The sequence below is a fragment of the Strix uralensis genome, chromosome 1 (assembly GCF_047716275.1).
Source record: "Strix uralensis isolate ZFMK-TIS-50842 chromosome 1, bStrUra1, whole genome shotgun sequence".
NCBI classification, from domain to species: Eukaryota; Metazoa; Chordata; class Aves; order Strigiformes; family Strigidae; genus Strix; species Strix uralensis.
Genome location: NC_133972.1, coordinates 36,163,666 through 36,178,671, shown reverse-complemented (window position 1 = coordinate 36,178,671; position 15,006 = coordinate 36,163,666). Strand labels below are relative to the sequence as shown.

The window sequence follows — 15,006 nt, the reverse complement described above, 5'->3', positions numbered from 1 at the left end:
GATCTTTCAGATGCTGTTGTTGTGTTTTTTTTTTTTTAAATCTAATCCATGAGTATTTGAGTTTTCATGCTAACAAAGTTCCAGCACAAATTCTGATAGAAATCTCATGATTTGCATTAAAAACAAATGCAGAAGCATTTCACCCCTTAGCCTCATGGAAAACTTTTTAACTTTCACCACCATATTCAAATAACTTCAAATATTTTTAAATGTCAGTCATTTATAAAGAAAATCTTGAGAGCATACAGAGGTTCTTCACCTTAAAAGTGTGTGCACACACTTATACATTATAGAGTATACAGAAGATTCTGGCCAATGCAGAAGCTAATAAAACATTTTAATGGCATGCAGAGCTTGAGCAGCCTGGAAACTTTACATGGCCTTGCAGCAATTGCTACACATTCAAAACATTTTCATACTTTAGTGCTCCTTGTCTTTAATGTCACTGATCTGACACAAATTTCAGTCCTTATCCTGACACCACTTTGTTATTGCCTTCCAAGATTATCTCAAGAAGCATTTCAAATAAATTAATCCAGTTTAAGTTCCTAATTAACTGATGCTAACATAAAAATGTTTTAATTCCAATACGTTCTCCATTCTTAAATGTGTATTCAATATGCCACCATTTCAACTCTGGCAACTGAGGGCAGTGAACTGCCAAAAGGGACATTTTTTCTGGAAAAGAAAGAAAATATAGATTTAAAGAAAAGATATCATGCCTGCAACTCTAATTAAGGTGGGGTTTTTTTATACTTGCATAATTAAACAGCACAGCATTGACAAATCAAAAACTGTCATTTTGCTGAGCAGGAAAACTATCAGATTCCAGTAAAACAACAAATATTTTCAAGCACATCCTACCAAGTAAAAACCAACACACTGAAAAACGCTGCATACAAAATGCAGGTTTTAAGCACATTGTATTTTCATAATACCATGGAAGAAGTCTTAGAGATTACACAGAGGCACTCCAGTCACCGAGCTATTACACCTCAGAAAATAAATAGAAATTTGCAGACTTTGGTTTTTCCAAAGCGTAAGAGGTTCAGACTCTAGTTCTCCTAACTTCAAAGAAGACAGAGCATACACACAGTGAAGGTCATATCATCAGGCTTCTCATTTCTTACACAGCATGATAGGATATCCTGCTTAAACTTCATGCATATTGCACCTGGAAGACTTGAGTGCTTGGTAACTGGTGACACTGCAAGTAACACACAAGTGCAGTGATTCATAGGCATGATCTCCAGTTACACTAACAAAACTACCAGCACAAACCCTATGTCAGACTTAAGTGTAAGCTTCGTATCCAACCTTGCGTTGGCGAGGGAGGAAGCATGCCAGGTTACACAGAGAGCGCATTTGCCTAAGTGAAGGCTTGGGAATGAAACCTGACCTGGTGATCCACCTAACGGATTTAAGTCTAAGCTGTTCCCAATATAGGCTTTGTATGCTTGCGGAATGCCCAGGCGATCTTTGTTTAGAATCCAAGTGCTACTGCATTTTAATATTCTCATCAACATGAACATTTGAGCCTCATGAAAGTTTCATTTGAAAGCCTCAAACATAAAGAGTAGTCCACAGGCTCTTAGTCCCAAAGGGAAGCCTGGGAACTGTAACTTTTCTCTTACAAATCATGCAGATTTCTCAAACTATGCGTCTTCCACACAACCTGAAACAAAATGGTTTCACATCAGGCCATAAAATGTATGTTTATTTTCTAATCCAAATAGCCAGACATTAGCTAACATTTGATAACTAACAATATAAGTCTCCAGAATGAAGAAGGTGATTTTCACATTGCATGTGCGAAAGTCAGTGACAAGTTAAGAGAGAACCTAATATTTACCTTAAGGCAGGATTTAATGAAAATATATTTCCTCACGTGAACATACAGAGAAGATTCAAGACAGTGGGGTTTTACACTAACGCATACAAAGAATTTAGACTTTAACTCAGTGACTTACTATTAGGTTTGATACAGTCATAACTTATGCGGCAGTAAATGGGCTCTTCTCCCAGCTTCGAGCCAGCTCCATTGTGCTAAGTAAAATATAGATGACACAGACCATTTGTAGTGCCTAGCCTTGCAATATCTCACGCACATGCTTGTTTGTGATACAAGTCCTTGCAAAATTAGACTCCAAGTGACTTAACTACCCAGCTATGCCTGTGAACATGTCTACCACTGACTCTCTCAAGTGAAAGAAAACCCTCCCAATTCAGTAGACTATGGCAGAAGTTCAATGCGATTCTGCCTGTGAAAGCCTTTTTCCTTGTAAGAAGCATTCTGAATAGTTTTAACTTGTACCTTTAGAACAGCTCAACACTGAAAGTGAATTGCTACAGTTAATAAATCATTCAAAGCAATACTAAACTTCCTCAAAACTGTCACCCCTCTGATAAAAGGCCTGTTAGAAGTACCTTGTCTCACAAAGAGATTATCACAGAAGAGAAGCAGCCGAGTTTTGCATTTCAAAAGTAGTATTTTCATACTGTCTTCTTACTCTGGAAGAAAAAAATATGTCCAAGAACAGTGCCAAATGGATCTAAAACTCAACTTCAAAGTACATTACTCTTACCAAAAGTATTTCACCAATGAAAGTAAAATAGATTGGAAGCTAATTTGACCAAGCTTTACAACACCACTTACTTTTCACAACATAAAAGAACTTGTTGCAAGGTGGAGAGGGCAACAAAAGCAAGGCACTGTCATAGACGAAGGCATTCTGTGGAAAGCACAAACTTCTGAAAAGACACTATAGCATCTAGCTACATTATTGGAGGGAAAAACTGCAGAAAAGCCTTTCAGATGCAATGAAAAGCAATCACCATCGTCACTCTACACTTTGCTAGAGAACTGCTTTTTGCTTCTTTGCAGTGTCATTTATTCAATTTGCCTTTAAAAAGAAAACCTAATCACCAAACCTGAATTTGCAGCTAACAAATCTAACAGCAATCACTTAAAAAAAAAAAAAACTTTAAAACTTTCATATTTTCTTCTTCTGTAGTGATCCTCTCACGCACTAGCAGTGTATATTAAACATTACGAAAGATCAACGCTAACAAGACTTAATAATCTTCGAGTATACAAATCTTTTCCTTGTGAACAAAAGACTTTTTCGGGACAGAATTAGAATTCAATTGGACAGGAAACAGACGTGATGGCTTTCAGGATTAGAGGGAACAAGACAAGTCCACGAGCATTACCTCTGCTGTTACCACTACCTTTAAAACACAAAGCACATGGGAAGTTCCTTCACTTTAACGTGCGTGAAGTTAAATAACGAAGCCTATACACCGGCACACCCCCTTGTAGTCTGCGGCACTTCCTACTTGCAAACCTCAACCACAAACTCTCGGCAATTATAACTGTTGCTGCCACCTCTCGCATCCCTACCCGCGGACACCGAAGTCAACGCGGCAGGAAAAAAAAAAAAGACCTAGAGATGGGTTAGAATGAATGTATTTCTCAGCACACCACTAAACTATGTCCCAAATCCTCCCGCGAGCAGGCACACGCGCCCAAGGAACGGGAAGTCTGCTGCTAGGCACCGCGCTGCCTGCCCCTGCTCCGGGAGACGAGCGGGAGCAGCTCCTTTGTCTCGCCCGCAGCCGGCTGCCCGCACCCCCGGCCGCCTTCTCCAGGCGACACAAGTAACGGCTGCCCGGCCAGCCCCGGCCAGGCCGCCGCTTCCCGCCGCTCCGCCCGCCCCGACCGCCGCCCGGGAGCCGAGCGAGAGGCTGGGCGCGGGAGGACCCCGGCAGGCGGCCAGAGGCGGCCGGGATGCCGGCAGCGCCCCAAGGGGGGACCCGCCGAAAGCGGGGAGGCTGAAGCCGCTCCCTGGAGCGCCGCCCGGCCCCGCACCGGGGGCTGAGACCAGCTCCCCCGGCAAGGCGGGAGTGGGTCGGCCGAGCCCGTCACGGGCCCCCCTCCGCCCTGCCCCTCCACCGCCCCCCGCCGCCCCCGGGCACCGGCCCCGCCACGGCAACTCCGCCGCCCCCTTCCCCCCCCGCCACGCGCCCGTCGCCCACCGCCACCGCCGCCCCCTCCCCTCCCCATGCGCGAGCCCGCCGGGCAACGGCCGCTCCCGCCGGGCGCCCACGGTTGCCCCAGGGAGGGGCGGGGGAGTCCGCCGCCGAGTCGGCGCGCGGGACCCGGCGCCTGAGGGGCTCTCTTCAGCCAGCCGTTAGTTGCCCAACGGCCGCAACCGTCCCGCCGGCGCGGAGGGCTACCCCAGCCCCACGCGGGAAAAAGTTAGCTCCGCGGGGAGCGGCCGCTCCTCAGACTCACCCCTCCCGCCCGGCGGCTCCTCCGCCGCCCCGGCCGCCCGCGGACTTACTCGCCCGCCGGGAGCGACAGCGGCAAGGGCGGGCAGCGACGGGCTGGCACCGCCCGACCCCGCCGCTGCCTGGCGGCGGCCGCAACCAATGGGAAGGCGAAGCGCGGTCACGCCAGCCAATAGAACGGCAGAGCGGACCGTGCGGGCGCCCGCGCCCTCCTCTCCCCCAATGGGTGGTGCTGCCCCGCTCCGAGGGCGGGCGGCGGCCACCGGTCCGTGAGGGCGCCCCGGGAGGAGGGAAGGGGGGCGAGGGGTCACCGCCGCGTCCCGCCGCCGCAGGCCGGGGAACGTGAGAGGCGGCGGCAGCCCCGGGGGTGGGCGGAAAAGAAGTCATTGTTCCCCCGCCGGGGCTGAATCGGGAGCGTGACTCCAGCGCCGGGCAGCAGCCGGCCGGGCCGCGGGGAAGCTGAGGCGGGGCCCGGGGGGGGTCGTGCCCCGGTGGGAGATGCTGCCTCCGGGGCAGCGGGAAGCGCCCGCTCTCGAAACTGCCCTGCGAGCGCTGGTGGGAGCTGTCACACGGAACAAAACACGCAGCGGCAGCGCTTGGGCTGGCTTTGAGGGAGCCGGCACCAGATGCGTGTGTTACACCGCTGTCCGAAAACACACGCACCCCCACCCCACCCACCCCCCCGGCTACCGTCGCTTAGAAATAAAAATAGAGCTGGCGATACGCTCACTAATGAGACTGTAAAGCAAAATAGTCTTCAACTTCCCCAGCCCTAACAAAGAGACGATTATACTGGCCGACAGCTCTGCAAGAGACGTTTCCAGGCACCTGAGTGAGAATAATTGAATGCCTCTTAATTTTTATCAGGCGTGTCTTTATTATTCTTTAGATACTGGATTCTTATCAGCCTTCCCAAAGTGGAGCAAATGTGGGCAAGTCTCATTCCACAGCAATCTAAGGCCTTTTTCAATTACAAGTACTCTTTTTTGCAGGTTTTTTTTCTACTGACTTCATCCTTGGATTGCGCTGAAGAATGATCTTGAAATAAAACTGAATACTGCATTATTAGCCACTTTTTGTTTTAATTAAAGGTCATTGTTTTAATTAAAGTTTATGTTTTTTGTGACAACCAGAGTTTCTCTGCAAGTATGCTTTGAGGATTAAGTTTTAATACTCAGAAGCACATGCTTATAGTAATCTTCAGGATTAAGATTAAATTAATCAGTAATCTAATTGCTGTGTGGTGAAACCGAGGCGAAGAGACTGTGATTTGGTGGTCAGTGTCAAATACCATGTCATGACAGAGCCCGAATTAGCTCCACCAACACTTAGTGTCACAAAGCGTTGTCCTATACAATTATTCATTTAAAAGCCATGCTCTTCTATGCCTCACCAGTCTTAATTCTCTAAATGACTGTGTACAGGTAGATAATGTGTTCACACAAAAGTTTATTGACTTCCTTGGAGCCTAGAACCTGAGAAAAGTGCAGGTTCCGTGTATTTCTTCAAGATTTCCTGGCCATCCTCTCTATGTACGTCAGTATCTTTCTGTCTGAGCTGTATCTAGACTTGTGCATTCATTTCCATAGGTATCTAGTATAACACTTTAATTTATTGACAATAAAATATCTGTGTTATTTTCAACTATCTTTCATAACACAAATCATAATACATAAAACCTGCTTTTAGAATATAAATGTCTTTCTTACTAAGTCATTTGTCTTTAGAATACTCCCACTGTGTCATGGTCTAAATTCATTCTGGCATCAGTTTCTATGACACTGGATAAAAGAGGTCTGTTTTCCTGAAAAGAAAGATGATATTAGTTCCAACAAAGGTGTAAAAGAGCTTCATTATTTTACTAAAATGAAGAGAGACAATTAAATGCCATAATCTTAGGAACAACCAAATGGAACTTTATGAGTGAGATAATAAATTTCTACCTTAGAAAGAATATACATCTGAATCACAGCCAGAATACTTAATGGTTTTGGGTTTTAAGCTCTTTATCTGAGTTTCTCTGCATTTCCACCCCTACCAACAACAGTGCAGGCATAAGCAGCTCCCATCACAATGTCTTTCCCACCTGCTGCCTGTATGTATTCCTGAGACCCTTCTGGTTTTTGTGACCCAACAGTTACACAAAACACCAAATCAATTCAGTTTGAAGAGAACCAAGCAGAAAAAACAAGTTTTTTAAACACGATTCTGTTCCCTGAGCTGGTTTACTGCTCAGTCCTACAGTTCTGAGAGCAGCATGGACCAAAGGACAAGCAACAGCAGCAAAGATACAGCAGTGCGGGAGAAGTTTGTTAGCCTGATCCTCAGACCCGATGTACACATAGTGTCAGGAGGGAGACTGGGTACTGATGTGGCTTGTGGCACAGATGACATGCTAAGTGACCCTGATAATTGCAAAGAGATGTCCTGAGATCACACTGTCATTAATTTTACTGTTATTGATGTGTTATGACTCTAACAATTAGTAAAAGTAATGAATCATCCACAAACAACAGGCAGGCAAATTCTTCCCATGAAGCACATGACATACATTAATAGTTCTGCAATGTCAGGTCACATTATCAAAAGAAAATAGTTCACCTTATATTACTTCCACAAATTTTAATAACTCCTGGATTATTTTCGTGTTTAGGGCATTCTCACCACATTAGCCTTTAATATTCTAAATGCACTAAACCATACACTATACGTTTTCTTTTGACTGTGTTTATATTTCTGTGCGTAGATCTGCTCATCACTTACTGCCTTTTAGTCTTGTGTTTATGACGGGTTTTTTTGCCATTAGCAATCCATTTCAAATTGCCCTCTAAGAGAAGGGCTACAAAGAATCAGAACTTTTGTTCTACTTCCCCAGCACTCAGGGCTGCTCAGTGCTGTTTCAGAAACAGTATTCCAGGAAGAAGTTTCCTCTGGATTTCATAAAGCGTTCTCATTGCTCAGGAACACAATTTAGAACCTACAGCTTCTGCCTGCTTCATTATTTTTGGTCTGTGACTTTTCATTTTAAGTTGTTATATTTAGATTGGGAACTATAATGGAGTCGTAAGCTTCTTTAAAAATAGAAATCCTTGATAAATAAATACTTAACAACTGTAATCTCTGTCATATGACCACGTTCTTAAAGCTCAATTCAACACAGTCCATTTTTAAAAGATAGTACATCTGGAGCCTGGGAAAAAAATAGCAGTTATTTCTAGTCATCTGATCTCATACCAAATCTACACCGAGAAGGGCACTGTTTAGGGAAAGAGACAGAATTCCAGAAGTGACATTTTGCTGGTCCTCTGTCCCAGTGCCAGCCTAGGCCAGGCTGGTTGTGACCATAACAACTGCACAGGCTGCTAAATGGATGGCAGCACCGTTGTGGAGCAGGCCTTCTGTTTCAGTTAGGATGGAGTAATGCTCACTGCAGAATTGAGAGTGGTCCGTAGTCTTGATTAGAAATTCAGCTAACATTTTCAAAGATGCCCAGAACTCACATTGGTCTCCCACAGAGCCTTTGATAACTCCACTAATTGGAACTACGATGAAGCGTCGAGTCGTCCTTCAAGTCAGCAGAGTTCCAAGAGCTTTGTATCAAATCCAGAGGGCTCTGGAGATTCCTGGTCTGACAGCCTCCATCAAAACCCTTTCAGTAACCAAAGCATGTAAAAAGTCAGGGAAAAATCATGCTGACGTAGGAACAAAAAAAGGATATTCTGAAAATTCCTTTCAAATAGAAATAAGAAGTTTTGCACTTCGTGCAAAAACACGAATTCTGCAATTTTTATTTTGGGAGCTCTGAAACAAAAGACAAATAGAATATTTTGACAGTGTCAGATGTTCAGTTTTGACTTATGGTTTTCCTTTTAATATTCTAGTTTCAACTATGAATAAGATATTTTGATAGCTTTCTCTTGAAAACATAAATGAAACTGATATCTTCCTACAGAAAGTTACATTTTATCAAATCCATGTTTTGACAAAAAATGGCTTCAGCTGAAATCTCTTTACCAGATCTTCCAGCAAAGTGAAAAATCACTAACATCTGTTTGACTCTGAAACACTGAAGATCTCAGTCTCAAATTTCTTATCACAAAATGCTTAAAAGGAAAATGTTCAAGAAAGAAGGCGTCTATAAACATTTTGTTGGTCAATTAATTGAATAAAGTCCCTTTAATAGAACTTCAAATTAAAAACCCATACATTGGCATAGAACTATAAAAAACCCATTTCATTTACTTCACAATTTATGATATGTTTTATTTACTCTAAATAAAGATAGCTGTTATCTTATGCTTTTTACTGACCTGGAGTTCTCCTGGCAACCTGGCATTCTCCTTAGGTCTCCTTTCTTAGTTTTTCTTTGCAAAACTTACACACTAGCATAACACTACTAAGCCTTGATTTGCTAATATTGCAAAGAAATATTTATTACAAAAACACTGCAGTAGAATTAAAAACAAAATAGTTGATTTATTCTACTAGTCAAAGGCTTTCCAAAAGTTTAAATTCATGTAACTCAAATCTAAAACCAAGTTTGACTTGCTGTTGAAGCCCAGTTCTCTAAAGTCATTTTTTTGCACTAAGGGATGATGCTTACAACACTAGGAAATAAAAAGGTAATAGCTCCTGATTTTGATTAAATTTTAAGGTGAAGCTACTATGAGGATTTGATAGCAGAAGAAGCTTTTTCTTACTGTACCACTAATGTAAGGCAAAATTTAAAAAACACAGCAACCAAGTCATAATAAACATAAATAATGTATAAACTATCCTTACTACACAAGATCTAGGAAATCCATTACTTCCTCCTCACACTTTAAAAGCAGAGGTTAAAAGCATGTATGTAGGTTGGTAAGTGCAGCAGTTCACAAGATTAATTGTTTCAGTGGACAGACACAAGCATTGCATCAAAGCCCATGTCATCCAGAATCTGAGAAACAAGCCCTCGAGGTAAAGGAGGGCAGAGGACTATGTGGAGATTGCTCTTATAATAAGTACAACCAAATACACAACCACGTGACAGAAATGAGAGCAGAAGAGGCTGTATTTAGGAGGGGGAAGCTGGAAGAAGGTGACAAAGATCCACCACAGCACATCCTGGGAGTCCTACAGCACCTTCCCCCTGCACCTCTACAGTCCTCCCTGCTTAGTGAAGTACCAAAACAAATGCTGCTAATTAACAGGCCTTTATGCAACATCCCTACATTGGTATTAGCAGCTCAGTTAAAGTATCAGAGCTATTTTAATTATCACAGCTGAGCTGGATTTCCTCTCCCTAACCACAACTGTTTGTGGTGCCTGACTAGGGGTTCCTCCTTGCAGTATAAACAAGGAAGAGTAGGGAGGGCTGGGGGGGATGCTGTGAAAGTAAAAGGGAGAAAGATGAGGAAAAAATGATGCAAGGCAATCCAAGGATTTTTACATTTTCATGGTTCTTCAGATGCTCACGAATTGTTATTCCTACTGAAAATTCCTCTCTCAGCCCACATGTGCCTGGGCATGTTGACAGTATTTTGAGAGTGTGTATTTATTGTCTTGCTGCTGGACTACAGAAAATGAAGAGCTCAGTTTACAAGGGCTATCAGACACTCTGACCAGCCAAAGAGCTGCGTATTCTTCTCAGGAGATGCTTACAGTCATGAGTTGTCTCCCAGTGAGCAAACCAACCCCTGTCTCCCCCATGAGAAGCCCTGTCCCCCTGCAGCAGGGGCCGCTCTGCAGCCCGAATGGTGCTCAGTGTGTATGAGGCTGCACAACCGTGCTCACCACTTCCTCCCTTGGCATGTGATTAGCTGATAAAGAGGGTGCGGTTGGGCTCAGAGCTCCCAGCTGACATTTCATTACTGCTTACTCTTGGGTCATGCTTGTCAGCTTTTCCTTTGAGTCACAAGAGCTAGAAGAACATGCAAACACTTTTATAATGGAAGACCTCCCTTCTGATGTAATCCCATTAGCCCCAAAACCCAAGTCTAGATCCAAGTCTACAAAGTGCTCGTGTCTTCTGCTAGCCCAGAGAAGAAGCTTGATGTCCTGCTTGGACACACTGACACTCGGCCTGTGTTAGTAAGCCCTTAGCACATATACTGTGCTTGGCTCCATACAGAACCAGTGGAAGCAGCCCTGAAAAGCAGCATCAAGTGTGTCCGTACAGCAACATCTTTTTGGTCTGACCCAATTCAACTGCCATGGCCTTGTCCGATCCCAGCTGTAGTTCTTCCAGCGTACAAGAACCAGCACTGGTCTGAAGACTCCACATTTCAGGCAATTCCCCCAGGGAAAGTTAAGGTTTCAGCTACATTACTAAGTTTCATAAATCTGAGAGAGGATAATGTTTATTTTAAAGCAGATAGAGTGACAAATTACAGGGCTAAGCTGCAAGGGAAACAGAAGGTAGGCATTAGGAAGTCTTGCTCTAACTGTACAGATAGCACTGCAACTGGAGCAGATCACTGGAAGAAATTGTGGAATTACCATCAGCTCAGGTTTTTAAGAACAGTTTAGGTATGTTTGACCCTGCTTTAAGACAGGTATAGAGAACTGAGTGATATCTCTTCGTGATTATCTTCTGGTCTTCTGGGCTTTTACCAGCCATGCTTACTCTCCTCTCAAAGTAACGGGTTACAGACTGAATATTTTAAGACTTAAGTGAAATGCAGAGTGCTAAATTACAGTGTTATGAAATGCTTTTAGAATAAGTATGGGAACAGTATTAATGGGAACATAGATATTCTTAAATAGGAATATATGTGTAACAAAAAACTCACGTATTTGAAGCAAAATCCGAAGCAAACATGAGGTAGGTAGTTATCTTTGTTACCTTTTCTGACAGATTATAGCTAAGTTTGTCTCTTGCTTTTATAGTTGGTAGCTATTTCTTCCTAGTTCTTAAAATGTTACTGTGGGTTTTTTTACAGCTTGTTTTTATTATTAACTTTGATAATAAAGCACACTAAATTTCCTGAGGATAGACATGCTTTTTATCTCCAGGTCTATACTACTTTGACAGTGCCCAAATGAGATGATAACTTATAATCAAGTACATTCTTCACACCCCTCTCATTACCCCATTTATTTTAATAGAATTTTATGGGGCTATTTTATCTTAGATGGTTTTGCATACTCGGAACAGCCAGACAGATATCTGTTCTTGCTCTGTCAAGAGCAACAGCTGCTTTGTTTTGATTAAATACTTTGTTTTCCTGCCAGCAGAGAGCCTTTCCACTTGGTCAAGGACAAAATTGCAGCCAACAGGTTTTTTTAAGAATGTGAACAATACAAAAAATCTTGCCAATAAGACTGGCTTTCCTCTTAGTGTGGGAGGTCACAAATTTGGTACAATCATTTGGCCCTTTTCCGTAGAATTTATAATGCTGATTGCAGAGACTTGCTTCAGTCTCAAAGACTGGACTAAGGAGGAGAAGCAGACTCTTTAGTGCCATTAGTGCTCTGCTTTCTTGCTGTCTACTGCCCCAAAGCCTGACATTTTAAAGAAAAAAAGCGTTATTATTCATAGGGCTATTACCTAGACAGAAGAGAACATTCAAATTATGGACTTATTATTTGATATAGCTGCACCCTGTTGATTTTCACAAAGTCACATTTCAGTTCAGCAGCTTTCTTGCTTTACTTGGCTCAACTTGTGGACTACTTTATCTGATGACATCTTAACATGCTAGCATTCTGTCAGGAAGAACACAGGTGTAGCATTGACTGAAACTAAAAAGGGACATACACACTAGATACGTATCACATATTCAATCAAAACTGTTGGGAATTCCAAGGTGGGAAAAGGTGTCTGATATTTTTTTCTAAGCCAGAATTTCATGATCTTGCCTGAGAAACTCAGTTGCTTAACAATAGCTAAACATATTTTCAGCATGTTTTCCAAATTCTTTTGTAGATGTGTATGTTACAACCTTGCAGCCCTTGTGCATGTAAAACTGCCAGTGACTGACTTGTCTCTTGCCTTTTCTGGAGATTTGTTCTCTGTTTGAGAGATTAAAAGCATACCTAGTAATAACATAGGGTTGTGGATTTACTCATCACTCAATAACCATCGCTCACTCAGGCAGCTATGAACCTTAAAAGTGACTGGATGCCCAGCAGCTCAAGTGCTGATGGGTGTGGAGAGATTAATTCTTGGTAAAAATGAAGTAGGAGGATTTGGGTTTTCCTTTGGAGAAATTACTTGTAAAGAGGCTTGGGGTGTGGAGGGAAAGTATAACAGAAACGATGTGATGGCTTTGCGCAAGGGGTGTCATATAAATGAAACTATATAGTTGAGGGAAAAAAAAAAAAAAAAGCAGTTGACAAACTGAGTATTGCACATGCATGTGTCCCCATAAATATATCTATATTTATGACCACCCTCAGAGCACATAGACACCATTGCCATGGACCACAGCCCTGTGTGACCTGACTGGCAACTGTGTTTTAATAGTCACCATGTTTTTCAAAGCATTATAGAAATGAAAAGCTCTCTATAAATGCTAAGCATTGAGAGAACTACCTCGTTTTGACAGAAACAAAGTGTATTACAGCAAATCTTTTTTTCCTGCCTTGGCACAGGAGGTCTCATCACCAGTATCCCCAGCAGTATTCTCCATTGTCACGATGACATCTACTGGAGGGGATAGGTTTGAACACAGATTTCTCTGTCCAAGTGTTAATGCTTCTAAACATCGGCAGGGTTGGTGCAAATTCACACACTGAGAACTACTACAGTATTGAAATGTGTGGAAAGCAACACGACAATGTTAATGTTCTAGATATTTTAAATTGCAACTCTCTCAAGAGATACATGATAAAAAAGGATTAGAGGAAATTATTCAAACCTCATCTAATACGTGTAAATAAAAATGGCCCAGCCAGATAATTTTAAATTATTACATGAAAAGGAAATAAGCTTGGTAAATATCTCTTGAAAGATACAAATAGGCATTAACTTTAGAAGAATATGCATTATTGTGGACCTCCAAATATATGTAAATCTGAAACATAAGTTTGTTAAAACAGATATTAGAAATCAGTTATGCAAAACAGTATAAATTGGAAAGAAAATATATACAATGCTTTACATGTAAGGTTTTTAATTTTCTCCGCAATAAAAATACCATATGTTTGCATGAAAAAGTAATGTATATTCTTGCTACATTTTTGCTTCGTATTGCAAATGCAAATAGATTTTCCCAATAACTGAAAAGAATAATTGAGTATGAATATGTTTTCTGAAGCATCACATCTAATTTCTTTTGTTGGAAATGAGTTTCTGCAATTTGTTCAAATGAAACTGGAGTTGCCAACCATTCAAAATTATTTCTTAAAATAAAATTTTGCAAGGAAGTACATGTGTTTTCCTTTAAGCCTATTCATCACAGCTAGATTATGGCTGCACCTCGGCAGCCTCCTCCCAGCCTGAGAAGGTCCACAAGTGCCAAGTTTATTGTCCTCTTGTTCACTCTGCTCCTTTTCAATGGAAAGGAGCAGAAAATAATGATGCTGTGTGCTAGCAGGTGATATCTGCAGGCTCAGTCTGTGTCTGGGAGGAAGAGGGCACATGTGGATTCTGGCTGTTGCTCCTGAATAAGTTTATAGAAGAATTTCCCGGGAAAGAAGTGCACACACCGATGTCATGTCCCACTCAAACGATGGTGACAAGTGGCTTAGATTCAGAAATCCCCAACGGATTGGACAACAGTGAGACAAGTCTCAAAGTCCAGACATTATTAATTTCCTACAATATACTAATTGGATACATGATAATTGACTAAGTATATAACGGATTATGTATGGCAAGAGATATGGTATGCCTTGTGTTACCTACTGAAAATAACGAAAGAGGGGGAAAAAAAAGAAGAGTGAGAAAGAGATAGAAACAGAAATCACCAGTTCAGGTTCCTGCGTTGCTCCTGCCAACAAGGGTTCAAGGATGCATTCATCTTCTTCTCTTCATTTCACTTCTTTTTTCGTTCTGTATTTCACTCCTCAGCCCCTCCCTCAATTTATACACACTTTCCTTGGGTCCATCCCCTAGGTTGACCCACGTACCTATGTATCCCATGTATGGGAAGGGGTAAGGTGCTTCATGGAATGATGTAATTAGCATGATCTTGTTAATCTTTATTAGCATATTCAGGGGTGTCAACTTTAATATGCATTTCGTGGATAACGAAGCAAGGTCATTCACCAGACAGATGGCCCTTGAAATTTTACAAGATGCACCAATGCAGAACCGTCCTGTCTCCACAGGACTCCCTCCTCCAGCTGCATCCCATGCTACCCAGGCAGCCTTACCAGCTTCAACCTCCACACTATCCACCCCATGACTATAGCTCCATTACTTGCAAGTGTTTGAGACATTCCTTGGCTCAGAGGGCCTCTGCTCCCCCCCATCCCTTATCTCTTTCTCAGACTGTTTTTTCTCGTAGGCCTGTTTCTCTCAGGCCCTGTTTCGGGAAGTTACAAGTCGTCTCTCACAACCGGGCCAGATTTTGCCATGAAACCAAACCAAAGAAAACCAGTCCCGGTCAAATAAACCAGCAGCCTAACACTGCACAAACCCAGACTCACTGGAAAAACCTAACAAAAAAAAGGTTTTAATTTAACAAAAGAAGGTTGTTTGCCTCCTGGAGTCCTCCTTTCCTTCACGTGAAGGAAGCAAAACACTAACAGGTGCCTGCAGATAAGCAGGTGGTCTGAAATTAATGA

The 15,006-nt window shown here is 42.4% G+C and overlaps 1 protein-coding gene across 5 annotated transcripts in view; it reads right to left on the bottom strand.

The window, feature by feature from the left end:
* Positions 1-4,476, bottom strand: part of HYCC1 (hyccin PI4KA lipid kinase complex subunit 1) — a 50,609-nt gene extending 46,133 nt beyond the window's left edge. For 4 of the 5 annotated variants that reach the window (XM_074862759.1, XM_074862805.1, XM_074862824.1 and 1 more), the window contains exon 1: positions 4,298-4,378. The gene's annotated coding sequence lies outside the window, so the exon portion shown is untranslated. Of the gene's footprint in view, positions 1-4,297 lie in introns of all 5 variants that reach the window. The other variant, XM_074862768.1, reaches the window with a different exon arrangement.
* Positions 4,477-15,006: the final 10,530 nt, after the last annotated feature.